The sequence below is a fragment of the Canis aureus genome, chromosome 8 (genome assembly GCF_053574225.1).
Source record: "Canis aureus isolate CA01 chromosome 8, VMU_Caureus_v.1.0, whole genome shotgun sequence".
Taxonomy (NCBI): Eukaryota; Metazoa; Chordata; class Mammalia; order Carnivora; family Canidae; genus Canis; species Canis aureus.
This window is the reverse complement of record NC_135618.1, coordinates 8,683,546-8,699,281: the sequence shown is the minus strand read 5'-3', so window position 1 is coordinate 8,699,281 and position 15,736 is coordinate 8,683,546. Positions and strand designations below refer to the sequence as shown.

Here is a 15,736-nt window from a genome sequence, read left to right as displayed (position 1 = left end):
ACGAATTCAAAAAGATATATGCACCCACAAGTTCATTACAGCATTATTTTACAATAGCCAAGATATGGAAGCAACCTAGGTGTCCATTCATAGATGAATGGATAAGGAAGATATTATATGTATGGAATGAATAAATCACAAAGATGAAAGTTAAACACAGAGAATACAGTTGATGGTATTATAATAGCATTGTATAGTAACAGATAATAGCTACACTTGTGGTGAACATAACTATAGAGTTGCTGAATCATCATGTTGTAGACCTGAAACTAATGCAACATTGTATGTCAACTATACTTCAATAAAGAAAATAAATGTAGCAGTATCAGGAGGAGGTTGGGGGCGATCAAGGCCAACTCATACCCAGAGCCCAGTGAACCTGACAACCCCTCCACTGCCCTTCTATGTCAAGTGAACAGAAAAGCAACATGCAGCCCAGGAAACAAGGTAGGCCCAGGAAAAAAGGACAGTACATTCAGGCTACCAAAGGAAAACATTCTTTTTTTTTTTTTTTTTTTAAGAGCTAAAATTCATTGGGCACCTAGACGGCTCAGTTGGCTATGTATCCAACTTTTTTTTTTTTTTTTTAAGATTTTATTTATTTATTCATGAGACATACACAGAGAGGGGCAGAGACATAGGCAGAGGGAGAAGCAGGCTTCCTGTGGGGAGCCTGATGCAGGACTCAATCCCAGGACTGTGGATCACGACCTGAGTCGAACACAGACTTTCAACCATGGAGCCACCCAGGCACCCCAAGTGTCCAACTCTTAATCTCAGCTCAGATCTTGATCTCAGGGTTGGGAGTTCAGGCCCTAAGTTGGTCTCCATGATGAGTGTGGAGCCTACTTAAAAATTAAAAAATAAAAATAAAATAAAATCCACTACATTTTTATTTTAAAAGGATGAGAGACACTCAAATAAGCAGAAAAGTTATACCTGAAATGTGTAGATCTATATATATTACTCTCCTAGGATTATCTCTCAGAGCCTTTGAAAGGAGCATGGCTCTACCCATATCTTGGTTTAGCTGCCAGAAGTGTGAGAATCAATTTCTGTTGTTTTAAGATGTCTCCTTTGTGACAATTTGTTTTAGCAGCCCTAGGAAACTAATACAGTGAGATATACAGATACACAAAATAAGTATATGTGATGTAAACTGATAGTTCAAAATGGGTAATAATGAAATAAATACCCATTTATCCATTAAAAATAAATAAATAATAAAATAAACAATATAAATATAAAAAATAATAAAAATAATTTTAAAACTATTTGGGAACATGTTTTCCTTTTTTAAGTAGGCTCCAGTGTAGAGCCAACACCAGGCTTGAACTCATGACCCTGTGCTCAATACCTGAGCTGAGATCAAGAGTCAGACACTTAACCAACGGAGTCATCCAGGAGACCCTGGGAAAAATTATTCAAAATGATTTTAAAATCTCTGTAAATACCATACCTGGAAATATGTCCCTAGAAATAATGCAAAGAAAAAAACTATCAAATATACCATTATACTCCTTGCAATTCGATGCAATAGGGTAGTGGATAGATATAATTACTAAACTACATAGTACTTTAGAGAAATTTTACTCTTACATTTTCTTTTTCAAACTGAGCTGTCTCCTCTACCACTTAGGGGTTAAAAATCCATTACACAATCACTTTACACTAAATTTTTTTCATCTAAGAGTGTAGTGTTATTTTTTTTTAAAGGCTGGTTTTTTTTTTTTAATTTATTTATTCATAGAGACACAGCTAGAGAGAGAGGCAGAGACACAGGCAGAGGGAGAAGCAGGCTCCATGCAGGGGGCCCGATGTAGGATTCGATTCCGGGTCTCCAGGATCACGCCCTGGGCTGCAGGCGGTGCTAAACCGCTGCACCACGGGGGCTGCCCGTGTTATTTTTTTTTTTTAATGTGGGTGTCTGATAATTTCATCCCTATAAATAATTATAATGACAAAAATAGAGTATGTAAATGGAAAAAAGTAGCGACAGTTTTTAGGGAAAATGGAGTTGAGATATAAACAAGTCTCATTTAATATTTTTAAAAGTAAAAAAAACAAAAACAAAACAAAACAAAAAAAAACAAAGCCAAGAAGACTACATAATAGTCTATTTGAAATACCGTTTAAAAATCACATAAGTCCTGCTTATATGATTTTATAGGTATAGGTATTTTTTATATATATGGCTGGCTCAGTTGGCACATGTGACTCTTGATCTTGGGGTCATGAGTTTAAGCCCCACATTGAGTGTAGAGCTTACTTTAAAAATAAATAAATAAATAAATAAATAAATAAATAAATAAATAAATAAATAAATAAAAGAAATAAAAGAAATAAAAGAAAAGAAAGAGAAATAAAAGAAAGAATTACAAATAGGTTTTTCATCTTAATATTTACAATTTACAAGGTCAAGTTCTCATGCTGGGGTAGGGGTGACTCATCTGTAAATGAAGGTAAGAGATTTTAATTTTTCAACTAAATCAGAAAACTTAAGGACGTTTATTATTTTGCTTATCAAAGTTTTTTTTACTTAATAGAGTTTAACAGTTTTTGTGCCCAATAATATATTTGGAGGAAGTGTGTCACTATCTTATGGAGACATGGGCCAGAATTAAGTAAAAATTCTTTTTTTTTTTAAATTTATTTATGATAGAGAGAGAGAGAGAGAGAGAGGCAGACACACAGGCAGAGGGAGAAGCAGGCTCCATGCACCGGGAGCCCGATGTGGGATTCGATCCCGAGTCTCGGATCACGCCCTGGGCCAAAGGCAGGCGCTAAAACGCTGCGCCACCCAGGGATCCCTAGAATTAAGTAAAAATCCTAATGACATATTTTTTCCAATAACTTTAACAAAGCTTCCTTATTTGCAGTATCATGCTTCCACGGTAAGTGTAGATAAGTTATTTTTACAGAAGTATGAGTCCTTTTCAATTGTATAATCACAATTTAAAATATTAAATATGTTTAGAGAATAAGAGCTAAAAATAAGTACTTTATCATACACAAAAAAAATCTTAAAAGTATGTAACTAGTCATTCAACTGATGCCATCCATCTTCACTTTCTACTTTGGCTTTATTAACAGACAATTTCAAAAGGTTTTTTTTCTCCAATTCACAAATCATTTCTCAGTTTATAATACATTAGCACAAAGAAAGACACAGTATGCCTTCCAGAGTCTCAAAAGAAATCACCATTAAAATTCAGATCATCACTTAAATACTTAAAAACAAATGACTTCTAATATTTTACCAATGTTCCTGTTGGAAGCTTTATCTGTCAATATTTAATTCTTTTTTTTAATTTAATTCTTAAATAGGTACATTTAGTTCAGAAATTTCTCAAGTGATTAATTTTAGTAAGTTGTGACTTCTATTCCCCAATACTTCTTATCCAAGAATAAATAAACTGAGGCTCTTTTACATCTTGTTCTCACAGTGCTTCAGATAGCTGAATAATGGTTATAAAATTTGCTAAGGTGGCACCAGGGAATACTGATAGCAGAGTCGTTAAAAAACACAGGTTTTAGAGCCAGACAGCCTGGGTTAGAGTCCTGACAACATCACTTAATAGCTGTGTGGCCTTGAACTTAACTTTTCTGAGCCTCAGTTTCCTCATATGTCAAATGAGATTAGTGTTAATATATACTTCATAGGGCTGTTGTGAGGATTAAATGAGATACACTTAAATGAGACTGGCACACAGTGAGGGCTATGGAAGTGTTAGCTACTATTGTGATGATGATAATCTCATCATACGAACTAGAATAACTTTTTTCTAGAAAAAAATTTACTTATAAGCATATACGTCCATACACAACAGCGGTCCAACTAAGAATAAATGGCTTTTTCCAATTACTCCAGTTAATATTTGCTACTTACTCATCTTGACTCTGTTAACATTTAAAACCATTAAACTTTCATATAGATAGGATTCATTGCATTTCAAATGCAAATCTCAAATACATGGACTATTTCAAACAAAGTAATCAAGACTGTGATATTGGTTAAAAAACAGTCAAATAGACCAATCGAACAGAATAGAGAACTCAGAAATAGAGACATGTATAAATACAGTCAACTTATCTTTGACAAAAGAGCAAAGGCAATATATTGAAGAAAAAGTAGTCTTTTCAACAAATAGTGCTGGAACAACGGGATATCTACTTGCAAAGAAATGAATCTAGACACAGACCTTAAACCTTTCACAAGAATTAACTCAAAATGGGGATGCCTGGGTGACGCAGGGGTTTGGTGCCTGCCTTTTCCCCCCCGGGGTGTGATCCTGGAGACCCAGGATTCAGTCCCACGTGGGGCACCCTGCATGGAGCCTGCTTCTCTCTCTGCCTCTATGTCTCTCATGAATAAATAAAATCTTTAAGAAAAAAAAAAAGAATTAACTCAAAATGGATCACAGACCTAAGTATAAAATGCAAAACTATAAAAATCTTAGTTCCCATGACCTTGGGTTTGGCAATGATTTTTAAATATACTACCAAAGGAACAGTTCAGGAAAGAGAGAATTGATAAGCTGGGCTACACTAAAATCACAATTTTCTGCTGAGAAAGGCTTTGTCAAGAGAACGAGAAAACAAGCCACAGATTGGGAGAAAATATTTCAAAAGACATCTGAATTTGCAACAATGTGGATGGAACTAGAGTGTATTATGCTAAGCAAAATAAGTCAATCAGAAAAGACAAATACCATATGATTTCACTTTTCTGAATTTAAGAAACAAAACAGATGAACAAAGGGGAAGGGAAGGAAAAATGAAATAAGATAAAAACAGAGGGAAAAAAAAAACAGAGAGGGAGGCAAACCATAAGAGACTCTTAAGTCTAGAGAACAAACTGAGGGTTGCTGGAGGAAAGGTGGGTAGAGGGGATGGGCTACATGGGTGACAGGCATTTAAGGAGATCCACTTGCTGGGATGAGCACTGAGTTTTATATATAAGTGTGATGAATCACCAAATCCTACTCCTGAAACCAATACTACACTATATGTTAACTAACCTGTTTAGAGTTTAAGTAAAATCTTGAGAGAGAAAAAAGGAAGACATATCTGATAAAGGACTATTATCCAAAATACATAAAGAACTCTTAAAACTCAACAATAAGAAAACAAACAATCCAATTTAAAAATGGGCCAAACACCTTAACAGAAACCTCACCAAAAAAGATACAGATGGCACATGAAAAGATGCTCCATATCAAATGTCGTCAGTGAAATGCAAATAAAGACAAAGATACCACAACATAGCTATTAGAATGGCCAAAATCCAGAACACTGGCAACACCAAACGCTAGCAAAGCTGTAGAGCAATAGGAATTCTCACTCACTGTTGATGGGAATGCAAAATGGTACACTTTGGAAGATAATTTGGTGGTTTCTTAGAAAAACTACACTTATCATAGATCCTAAACACAATCATGTTTCTTGGTATTTACTCAAAGGAATTAAAAACCTAGGTCTACACAAAAACTTGCACATGGATGTTTATAGCAGCCTCATTCATAATTGCCCAAACTTGGAAGCTTGGGAGTAACCAAGATGTCTTCTAGTAGGTGAATGAATGTGATAAACTATGGTCTTTCAGACAATAAAGTATTATTCAGTACAAAAAATAAATGAGTTAGCAAGCCAGGAAAAGACACTGGAGGGACTGTAAATGCATATTACTAAGTGAAAGAAACTAGTCTGAAAAGGCCATATACTGTATGACATTCTGGAAAAGGTAAAACTATGGAGACAGTAAAAAAAAAAAAAAAGTAGGGGTTGTCAGGGGTTACTGGGAAGGGATGGGTAAATAGGTAGAGTACAGAGGATTTTTAGGGGAGTGAAACTAATCTGTATGATACTGAAATTGTGGGTACATGTCATCATACATTTGTCCAAAATAATAAAATGTACAACACCAAAAGTGTACCATAATGTAAATTACAGACTCTGGGTGATAATGTATCAATATAAGTTCATTAGTTGTAAATAAATGTTCCATCTAGTGGAAGATATTGATAATGGGGTGGGGTGGATGTTTATGGGAAAACTCTACGTTCTACTCAATTTTTGCTACTTAAAGCTGCTCTAAAAAAATACATCTACTTAAAAATTTAAAAGTAAAAGGGAAAAATGTATTCTCAAAATTTTGTTTTGTTGTTTTTTGAGTAACTTTACGCCCAACGAGGAGCTTGAACTTACGACCTGGAGTCGCATCAGGAGTCACATGGTCTACTGACTGAGCCTGTCAGCTGCTCCTTAATATATGTATCTTTGATTTTAGAGTCAGACCTTTCCAGCCTTAGTTCCTGTTGCTGCAGTTTCTGTTGTAAGTTTGGAACTCAAGAGGCTAAATTTTCATTCCTGTGGAAAGATCTCAGACTTTGAATGTAAGTTACAATACCTAAAAATGTCATCATTTCAAATACAAATTTATCATTAGGTAAATAAAATAGAAAAATATTGAAGAGATTCTTTTCTTACTCGATATCTAGGTTATAAGAGAATAAGTAAACTTAAGGCAAGTGTCTTTAGACATTAAACCCTATTTAAATTGCTCTAGAAATCTTTTTTCTTAACTATAAGGTGTCCTTCAGGTAATTGCAGTTAATTTGGACTCATATTTAGAATAGGCAGTTGTATAGTATTTGGTGAGTACTATAAAACTTGTTTTTTTTTTTAAGGTTTTATTTATTTATTCATGAGAGACACACAGGGAGAGGCACAGGCAGAGGGAGAAGCAGGCTCCTCACAGGGAGCCGGATGGGACTTGATCCTGGATCCTGGGATCACGCCCTGAGCTGAGGGCAGATGCTCAACCGCTGAGCCACCCAGGCGTCCCTAAAACTTGTTTTAAAGGATGGATGTTATCATAGTGAACATTCCCCATGAATGAAGTGTCTCATTCAGCAAATACTTACTGAGTGCTTACTATGTGCTATAAACTAGATAGATAGCATTCTTACTTTCATTCAACTCATATTCCAGTGGGCGAAGATAATCAAGATCAAGTTAATAGGGCAGACTGGGTGGCTCAGCGGTTTAGTGCCTGCTTTCGGCCCAGGGCATGATCCTGGAGACCTGGAATTGGGTCCCATATCAGGCTCCCTGCATGGAGCCTGCTTCTCCCTCTGCCTGTGTCTCTGCCTCTCTCCCTCTCTGTCTCTCATGAATAAATAAATAAAATCTTTAAAAATTTTTAGAAATGTTTCTAAGAAAATTATTATTTTTTAAAATTTATTTATTTATGATAGACATAGAGAGAGAGAGGCAAAGACACAGGAGGAGGGAGAAGCAGGCTCCATGCCGGGAGCCCAACATGGGACTCGATCCCGGGTCTCCAGGATCGTGCCCTGGGCCAAAGGCAGGCGCCAAACCACTGAGCCACCCAGGGATCCCACTCTAAGAAAATTTTTAAATGTTTCTAAGACAGGGATTTGATGGAGAGGAGTTACTTTAGCCAGGATGGTCAGGGAAGACCTGGATGTTTAGCTTTGCTTTAAGAATTATACTAAAATTTTTGGGACACCTGGGTGGCTCAGTGGTTGAGTATCTGCCTTGGGCCCAGGGGGTGATCCCGGAGTCCTGGGATTGAGTCCTGCATTGGGCTCCCTTCATGGAGTCCACTTCTCTCTCTGCCTATGTCTCTGCCTCTCTGTCTCTCATTAATAAATAAAATAAAATAAAAAAGAATTATACTAAAAATTTGGCACTAAGGTAGAGGAAAAGGAGTAAGTCTAGGTATCAGTTTTAAAAAGGTATCATGCGGGGATCCCTGGGTGGCTCAGCAGTTTAGCGCCTGCCTTTGGCCAAGGGCGCGATCCTGGAGTCCCAGGATCGAGTCCCGCGTCCGGCTCCCTGCATGGAGCCTGCTTCTCCCTCCTCCTGTGTCTCTGCCTCTCTCTTTCTCTCTATGTCTATCATAAATAAATAAATCTTAAAAAAAAAAAAAAAGGTACCACGCTTTCAGAAAAGCAAATGGACTGGTAAAGAACTCTTAATGACCTCTTTTATTCTATTATCAAGAAATGTATTCAGCTCTCTTGACCTTTTGCATTTATTCCCTTTCTCATGTACAATCTGTACATATCCCTTTTCAAGCCTGCAGCTAACAATCCAGTTAAATAGTTTGATACAAATAGAGTAAAAAATTAATAGCTTTAAGTAAGTGTGTTATGCAACTGTTACAGGATTTAAAGAACCATTCAGCCACGGAGAAAAGATGGTGAAACTCAGAATAAGAGGAGTTGGTTCTAACATTCTTAGCTTTGCAATTTAGTAATCTCTATGAAGTTCTGGAAAAAGGACTATTTCTCTGAGGCTCGGTTCCCTGATTCTATAAAACATCATCTATATCTATAAAGAATGAGAAAATATGCGAAAGTGTTTACAAAAAGAAAATATATAAAAACATTAATTATATGCTCATCTTGAGCTGGAGTAGTGGGTATAGGAAAGTTTTATAAGGGATCCCTGGGTGGCGCAGCGGTTAGCGCCTGCCTTTGGCCCAGGGCGCGATCCTGGAGACCTGGGATCGAATCCCACGTCGGGCTCCCAGTGCATGGAGCCTGCTTCTCCCTCTGCCTATGTCTCTGCCTTTCTCTCTCTGTGTGTGACTATCATAAATTAAAAAAAAAAAAAAAGGAAAGTTTTATAAAAGAAAAATATGAGCAGGGTCTTGAAGGATTGATAGAATTTAGAAAGAGAGAGGAGCATGGGGAGGGTTTTCAATCTGGATCAAGACAGAGCCCAGAGGAAAAGAACATAAAATGTATGTGAGATATAAAACAAAAAACAAAACAAAACAAAACGGGTCAGATTAAAGCATAGGATCTAGGAAGGCTCATATTAGGGAGCTGACAAAAAAACTTACAGTCAGATTGTTAAGTTTTGAATGCCATTTTTTTAAAAGACTTTATTAATTCATTCATAGACACAGAGAGAGAGAGAGAGAGAGAGAGGCAGAGACACAGGCAGAGGGAGAAGCAGGCTCCATGCAGGAAGCCCAATGTGGGACTCGATCCCAGGTTTCCAGGATCACGCCCTGGGCTGAGGGTGGCGCTAAACCGCTGAGCCACCAGGGCTGCCCCTGAATGTCATTTTTTAACTTGATTACTTCTCTTTCATGTTCTTTAAAAAGGGCTAATTCATTAGGTCTTTGAAACAATCTTAATTTTTAAAGTAAACTCTGTCCAATGTGGGGATCAAACTCACAACCCCAAAATCAAGTCACATGCTCTACCAACTAGATTGTCCAGGTGCCCCCCAAACAAACTTTCTTTTAAAATGTATTTGATATTCCTTAAGTGTCAGTTTACTTTGAAGCTAGTGAAATTATTTTCTTGTTTCTAAGGACAGTGTTCTTGACAAAGTTTCATTGGTATTTGTAAGCTTCAAGAGCAACAGTAGAAGATATCAAACTACAATAAAAAGAACAAGAGTTTTTATCAGTCATCATTCTCCTTGGACTATTGTCTGTACCACTGGAATTTCCCAGCACTTTATCACTATAGTTATATTGGTAACTCCCCAAGTTTCAATACTGCATCATTGCTTGATCTTATAATACATTCCCTGCAGAAAGCACTGTAATAGAATATACACATATAATTTTATTGATTTAATGGTCTTTACAAAAGAAAAGGTTTACAACAAAATTTAAAAGTACAGGAGCACCTAGCTGGCTCAGTCTGTGGAGTGTGCAACTCTTGACCTTGGGTTTTTTTTTTTTTTTAAGATTTTATTTATTTATTAATGAGAGACAGAGAGAGAGAGAGAGAGAGAGAGAGAGAGAGACTGAGAGGCAGAGACACAGGCAGAGGGAGAAGCAGGCTCCATGCAGGGAGCCCGATTTAAGACTCGATCCCGGGACTCCAGGATCATGCCCTGGGCCGAAGGCAGGTACTAAACCGCTGAGCCACCCAGGGATCCCTTAACCTTGGGGTTTTGTGTTCAAAACCCAAGTTGGGTTTAGAGATTACTTAATAAGTAAAAACTTAAAAAATAAATTCTTTTTTGGGGAGTGTAGAACTGATTTTATTCTGTGATGATATTAAAATGCATCTTGGGGCGCCTAGCTGGCTCAGTTGGTAAGCATGTGATTCTTGATCTCAGGGTCAGGAGTTCAAACCCATGTTGTACGCGCATGGGGCCAACTCAAGAAAAAAAACAAGAGAGAGAAAGAGAGAAAAAGAAAAAAAATATTTCCTTCCCACAAGGTTTTCCTTGTTAAAAAAAAAAAAAAGCATCCTAATAAAATAGCCCAGTAACAACTTGCCCTTCTTTCTACCCTCTTTTATAAGAAGTCATTGAAAAGCTTACTAGAGGACTGGTGAACATATAATGAGCTAATCTCATACTTTCCTAGCATTTTGGAATTAGTTAAAATAAAATGTTTTCTACATTACTTTTTGTTTATTTTTTAGGATTTTATTCATTCATAAGAAACACACAGAGAGAGAGGCAGAGACATAGGCAGAGGGAGGAGCAGGCTCCAGGCAGGGAGCCTGATGTGGGACTTGATTCCGTATCCTAGATCATACCCCTAGCCAAAGGCAGATGCTCAACCACTGAGCCACCCAGGAGTCCCTCTACATTACTTTATAATACTGAATAAGAGAGCCAAAAAAATCTATAGAATACTAGGTTATTTTTTTTTCCTTTTTTGAAGATTTTACTTATTCATTTGAGACAGAGAGATACCAAGAGATAGAACGTGAGCAAGGGGAGGAGCAGGAGAGGGAGAAGCTGACTCCCAACCAGCAGGGAGCCTGATATGGCTCCATCCCAGGACTCCGGGATCATGACCTGAGCGGAAGGCAGATGCTTAACCATCTGAGCCACCCAGGTGCCCTTCTAGGTCATTTTAAATGGGTCTTATAAACTGATATTTGATTATAACAGTCTACATTGAAAAATCATATAATCTAGAGCAACTTTGTCCAACAGAAATATAAAGTGAGCCACATATGTCATGTAGAGATTTCTAGAATCCACATTTTAATAAAAGTAAAAAGGAAAGTAAAATTAATTTTAATAATGTATTTTATTTAACCCAATAAATCCAAGATATTATCATCACAACATGTAATCAATATAAAGATAAGATCTTTTACACTCTTTTTGGTACTAAGTCTTCAGAATCCAGTGCGAATTTTACACTTACACATCTCAATTCAGATAGCCACATTTCAGGCCCTTAGCTTTCATGTGGCTAGTGGCCACTCTATTAGCCAGTGTAGATATAGAGGTTCCTATTAATCACCAGTGCTATGATCCAATTTTTCAGAAACCTCAACCTATGAACTTTAGTATATCACACATATACATCTCTCACATGTACATTTAGGGGAAATAAAATCTTAACAGATGCACACTAAAGAAAAGTCCATTTTTGCATATAAAATAGCATCCTAGTGTTCACTTCAGCAACACATATACTATAAATGGAATAACACTAAAATATGAGCAAGGCCCCTGGGCAAGAATGACATGCAAATTCGTGAAGCATTTACTATCTTAAAAAAAAAAAAAAGGTAAATATGTGAGGTGATGGATGTGAATTAACTAAAGGGGAGGAATTTTTTTACAATGCATACATATATCAAATTTATCAGTGTGTGATATTTAAATATTTTACAATTTTGTCAATTTTACCTCAATCATGTTGAAAAATAGCATTCCATTTTTTAAGAAAAAGACACTTGTATTTTTTGAAATGATACTTTACATTTAAAGTAGTAGGAATAGCTCCACACAAAATGGCTCCATGTTCACTTAGTATATGCTTTCACAGTGTTAAAAGTAAAAGCAACACTAGGAAATGAGGAATTAAAAAAAAAAAAAAAAGGAAATGAGGAATTTATGTGGTTTTCTTTATTCTAAAGTTTCTCCTCTCTCCTCTCATAAGTGGTGAGAGAAGGCATCAGAATCCCTTGGAAGTAGTCTGTGGCTACAGTCAAACCAACAGTTCCTCAGAACAAGACCAGGACTACAAAGAAAAAAAATGTAGCGCAGAGGAGAGGCAGGAAAGAAGAACACAGGCTATTTCACTGAATTGTTAGAATCTTAGCCAAAACTGCAATAAACTGATTATCTAGCAAGTTTAGCTCTCCAACTGTTTTATTTAATTCAAATCAGTACCTTATCCAAACTATCAAATATCTTTATAGTACAATGCGTTCATAAAGTCCTAATAATTAAACCACTGCTACGGTGATTTAACTATGATTCAAAGACTTTATTGCAACCTATCAAACGTTAGGTATTAGGAAATGTATAAAACAAGCCAACATGTTCTTATAGTAATCATCGACTACTATAAAGTAAGGCCATTGACTGCCTAATTCCAAATACAATGAGCCCAAACTACTGTAATTGCTTAAAGGAGGACATTTAAAGATAAGAGAAAAAAAAAAAAAAGGATTCAAGAATAATTTAATGTTATTATCTTTTTTAAGATTTACCTATTTTTTTGAGAGAGAGGGAGACTGTGAGTGGCAGCAGAGGGAGAGAAATGCTAGCTGACTCCTCAATGAGCAGGGAGCCCCACAGGACTTGGGGCTTGATCCCAGGACCCTGAGATAATGATCTGAGCTGAAATCAAGAGGTGGTGGCTTAACTGACTGAGCCATCTAGGTGCCCCAAGAATAATTTAATTTTAAATAGGTGGTTTTTAATGTTTGACTTTTAAATATTTTAAAATCTAAGCTTTTTATTCTCTAAGCTAAATCAAGAAGTCAAGGCAACAGTTATCGAGACTCTACTGTGTTATATGCCATAAAAGATAAAACAGTATCAGAGTTTATAATACAAATGTATAAAATAGTACCTAGTATCTATCACCACTTTCACCATACAGTGAAAGAGCAGAGTAGAAGGATTGCAGCATATGGCCCACAAAACCTAACATTTACTGTCCGGCCTTTAACAAAAATGTTTGCCAACCTTTGTTTTATACAAGCTATTCTTGACTAGAAGGAGAGGGAAATCTAAGCATGCACTATAATAAATTTTATTGTATCTACTTAACTTTTAAAAAACCATAGTTTTCACTATTAAATGCAGCTTTCACCATAAAACATCAGCTCAGAGGCACCAGGTGGGGCTCAGTGGTTGAGCTTCTGCTTTCAGCTCAGGTTGTGATCCCGGGGTCCTAGGATGGAGCCTGCTTCTCCCTCTGCCTAGGTCTCTATGTCTCTCATGAATAAATAAAATAAAAATCTTTTAAATAAAAAATAAAAATATAAATAAATAAATAAATAAATAAATAAATAAATAAATAAATAAATACTTTAAAAAAATAAATAAAACATCAGCTAGGCTGATGGTAAAATAAAACATGTGCACTAATTTTCAACCTGGGCAGCTCTGCTAAGGGGACTATACTAGAATATTTAGGGTGGTGAGTAAGCTATTTGTTTATTACAAGGGTGGAATATGTTTTATTTATTTATTTATTTAGGAATATGTTTTAAAAGGTTGACAAAGGGGAATATCCCCTGGGTGGCTCAGCGGTTTAGCCTTCAGCCCAGAGCGTGATCCCAGTATCTGGGATCGAGTCCCACATCAGGCTCCCTGCATGGAGCCTGCTTCTCCCTCTGCCTGTGTCTCTGCCTCTCTCTCTCTCTGTGTGTGTCTCTCATGAACAAATAAATAAAATCTTTAAAAGAAAAAATAAAAGGTTGACAAAGACTTTAATAATCATACCTCTATATTGTCCAGCTTAACCATTCTCATCTAACCCATCCCTCCTGGCCATTTTTGGCTATTTCCAAAAATCAAATTTATCCACAAAATAGTCGATTCTTATTATTTTCAATAGTTATGTTCTATGAAGTTGCTGTGGATGATGAATTACCAAATAATTACCAAATAATTCATCATCCCCTAAAGGAACCACTGCCCCTAAGGGAAATGGCAGGGTTAAGTCAAGTCATCAATACATATTCTTGTTTTATGTGTGTTTCTGCTTCAAGACAACTCATTTAACATCGAACAACTCAAGGCGCTAGGAACACTAGACAGCAATTCAGCCCTAAGTTGAATCATTTCTTTGAACATTGAAGTCACCAACAAAAAGCATACAAATGCAAAAATTGTAAAAATGCACTAAATAGATCACAAAGGCTTGTTATGAGAGCTAAAATAAGGAGTCTAAGCACTGCCTTCCTTGTTGGACCTCAGCTGGGAACACTGGATTAGCTTTTTTTTTTTTTTTTTTGCAGCTTTGCCTCTTCATTTGCATATGCCTATAAATGACTGAGAAAACACCCCAAATACTGATTTCAGGATTATAAATAAATTTTAGTAGGGCAAAAAAAAAAAAATTTTTTTTAGTAGGGCAAATATGAAAGTACAGAATTGGTGAATGATGAAGGATCAACTAACTGTATAATGATATACTACTACTAGTAATCTTCTAAATTAATGGTGGTCAGTTAAAAAACTGTTTTTGAGCAACAGCGATATTAAGTACAGCCACCCAAAGTAATGTTCCTGAAGTGATATATCATTGGTATGTATAAAGGAAATGGTGGGGGTGTATTCCACTCTTTCCCCTCTGCATGGAGCTTACTACCACTTAGAGACTCAGCCTCTAGTTGGGCAAATCTGAGTGCCAGCTTGGATTAGGTTCCCTTGACCTTGAGTTCCTATATTTTCCCCAGTTCTCCACTCTATCACTTATCACAACTACATAACCATCAATTTGCTTATGTCTTACTCACAGGATTGTACCATCCCTGAGAGATCCAGTTTGGGGGTTTTTTTCTACAATTTTTTTTTCTAGTACAAAGCCTTATAATACATTGCTATTTAAATGACTTTTACTGAGTAAATAAGTCAATGAAATGAGAAATTACAGGGACCTAAAGTGTGACTATGATATAAAAAGACAAATTGGTAATTAATTTAAGTAATAAAAGAGGCAGAATGTGTAAAACTTGCCAACCAACTGTATCTGGGGATTTTGAAGGATTTTAGATTCCCCTGGTTTCTAGACTGAACAAAGGTGTGCTAAGTTGGGTTACTAATGACAGTATAGAATATAGCATATAGGAAGAGTACATTTGAAGGGCAATAGGAGATCCACCAGAACATGTCTACCACTCTATTAATCACCCATTCATCTATATTACTTCTATACTTGGTAAATGTTATTGCTTGCTAAGATTGCATTCCTACTTACTATCATTTAACAACTCATTTCTCTAATTCCCCAACTATAATGTAAGATCATATATGGCAAAGGTTTATTTGACTCCCAAAAACCTAGTACAACAATAATTAATTGAATTGAATGTGCATAAAGGTGTCCAGGAAAGAGTTGGATATTCTGAATTGGGACTTAGGAAAAAAGTCTTAGATAAAATAAAGCTTTAGAAAATATGGTAACACAAGTGGTGGGTGGCTCAATGGTTGAGCATCTGCCTTTGGCTCAGGTCATGATCCTGGAGTCCCAGGATTGAGTCCCACATTGGGCTCTCCATGGGGAGCCTGCTTCTCCCTCTACCAGTGTGTCTGCCTCTCTCTCTCTCTGTCTGTCATGTATAAATACATAAAAACTAAAAAAAAAAAAAAAAAAAGTGAAAAAGTAGAGTGTAAGAGAGGAATAATTTTTGAAAGAATCAAAGACAGAACGTTAGGATGCCCAGCATTTAAGGGACATATCAATCAAGAGAAGACAATGAAAAACACTGAAAAGGAACAGAGACCAAGTGACAATGGAATG

General features: G+C 36.4%; 1 protein-coding gene and 1 non-coding gene across 12 annotated transcripts in view; one reads left to right on the top strand and one right to left on the bottom strand.

Annotated features, from left to right (window-relative positions):
• DNAJB4 (DnaJ heat shock protein family (Hsp40) member B4) overlaps nucleotides 1-15,736 on the bottom strand; it is a 44,320-nt gene that overhangs the window by 12,816 nt on the left and 15,768 nt on the right. The window lies entirely within an intron of this gene.
• Nucleotides 11,421-11,526, top strand: LOC144319818 (U6 spliceosomal RNA). The gene has a single exon (XR_013385529.1). It is a non-coding gene; the product is annotated as a U6 spliceosomal RNA (small nuclear RNA).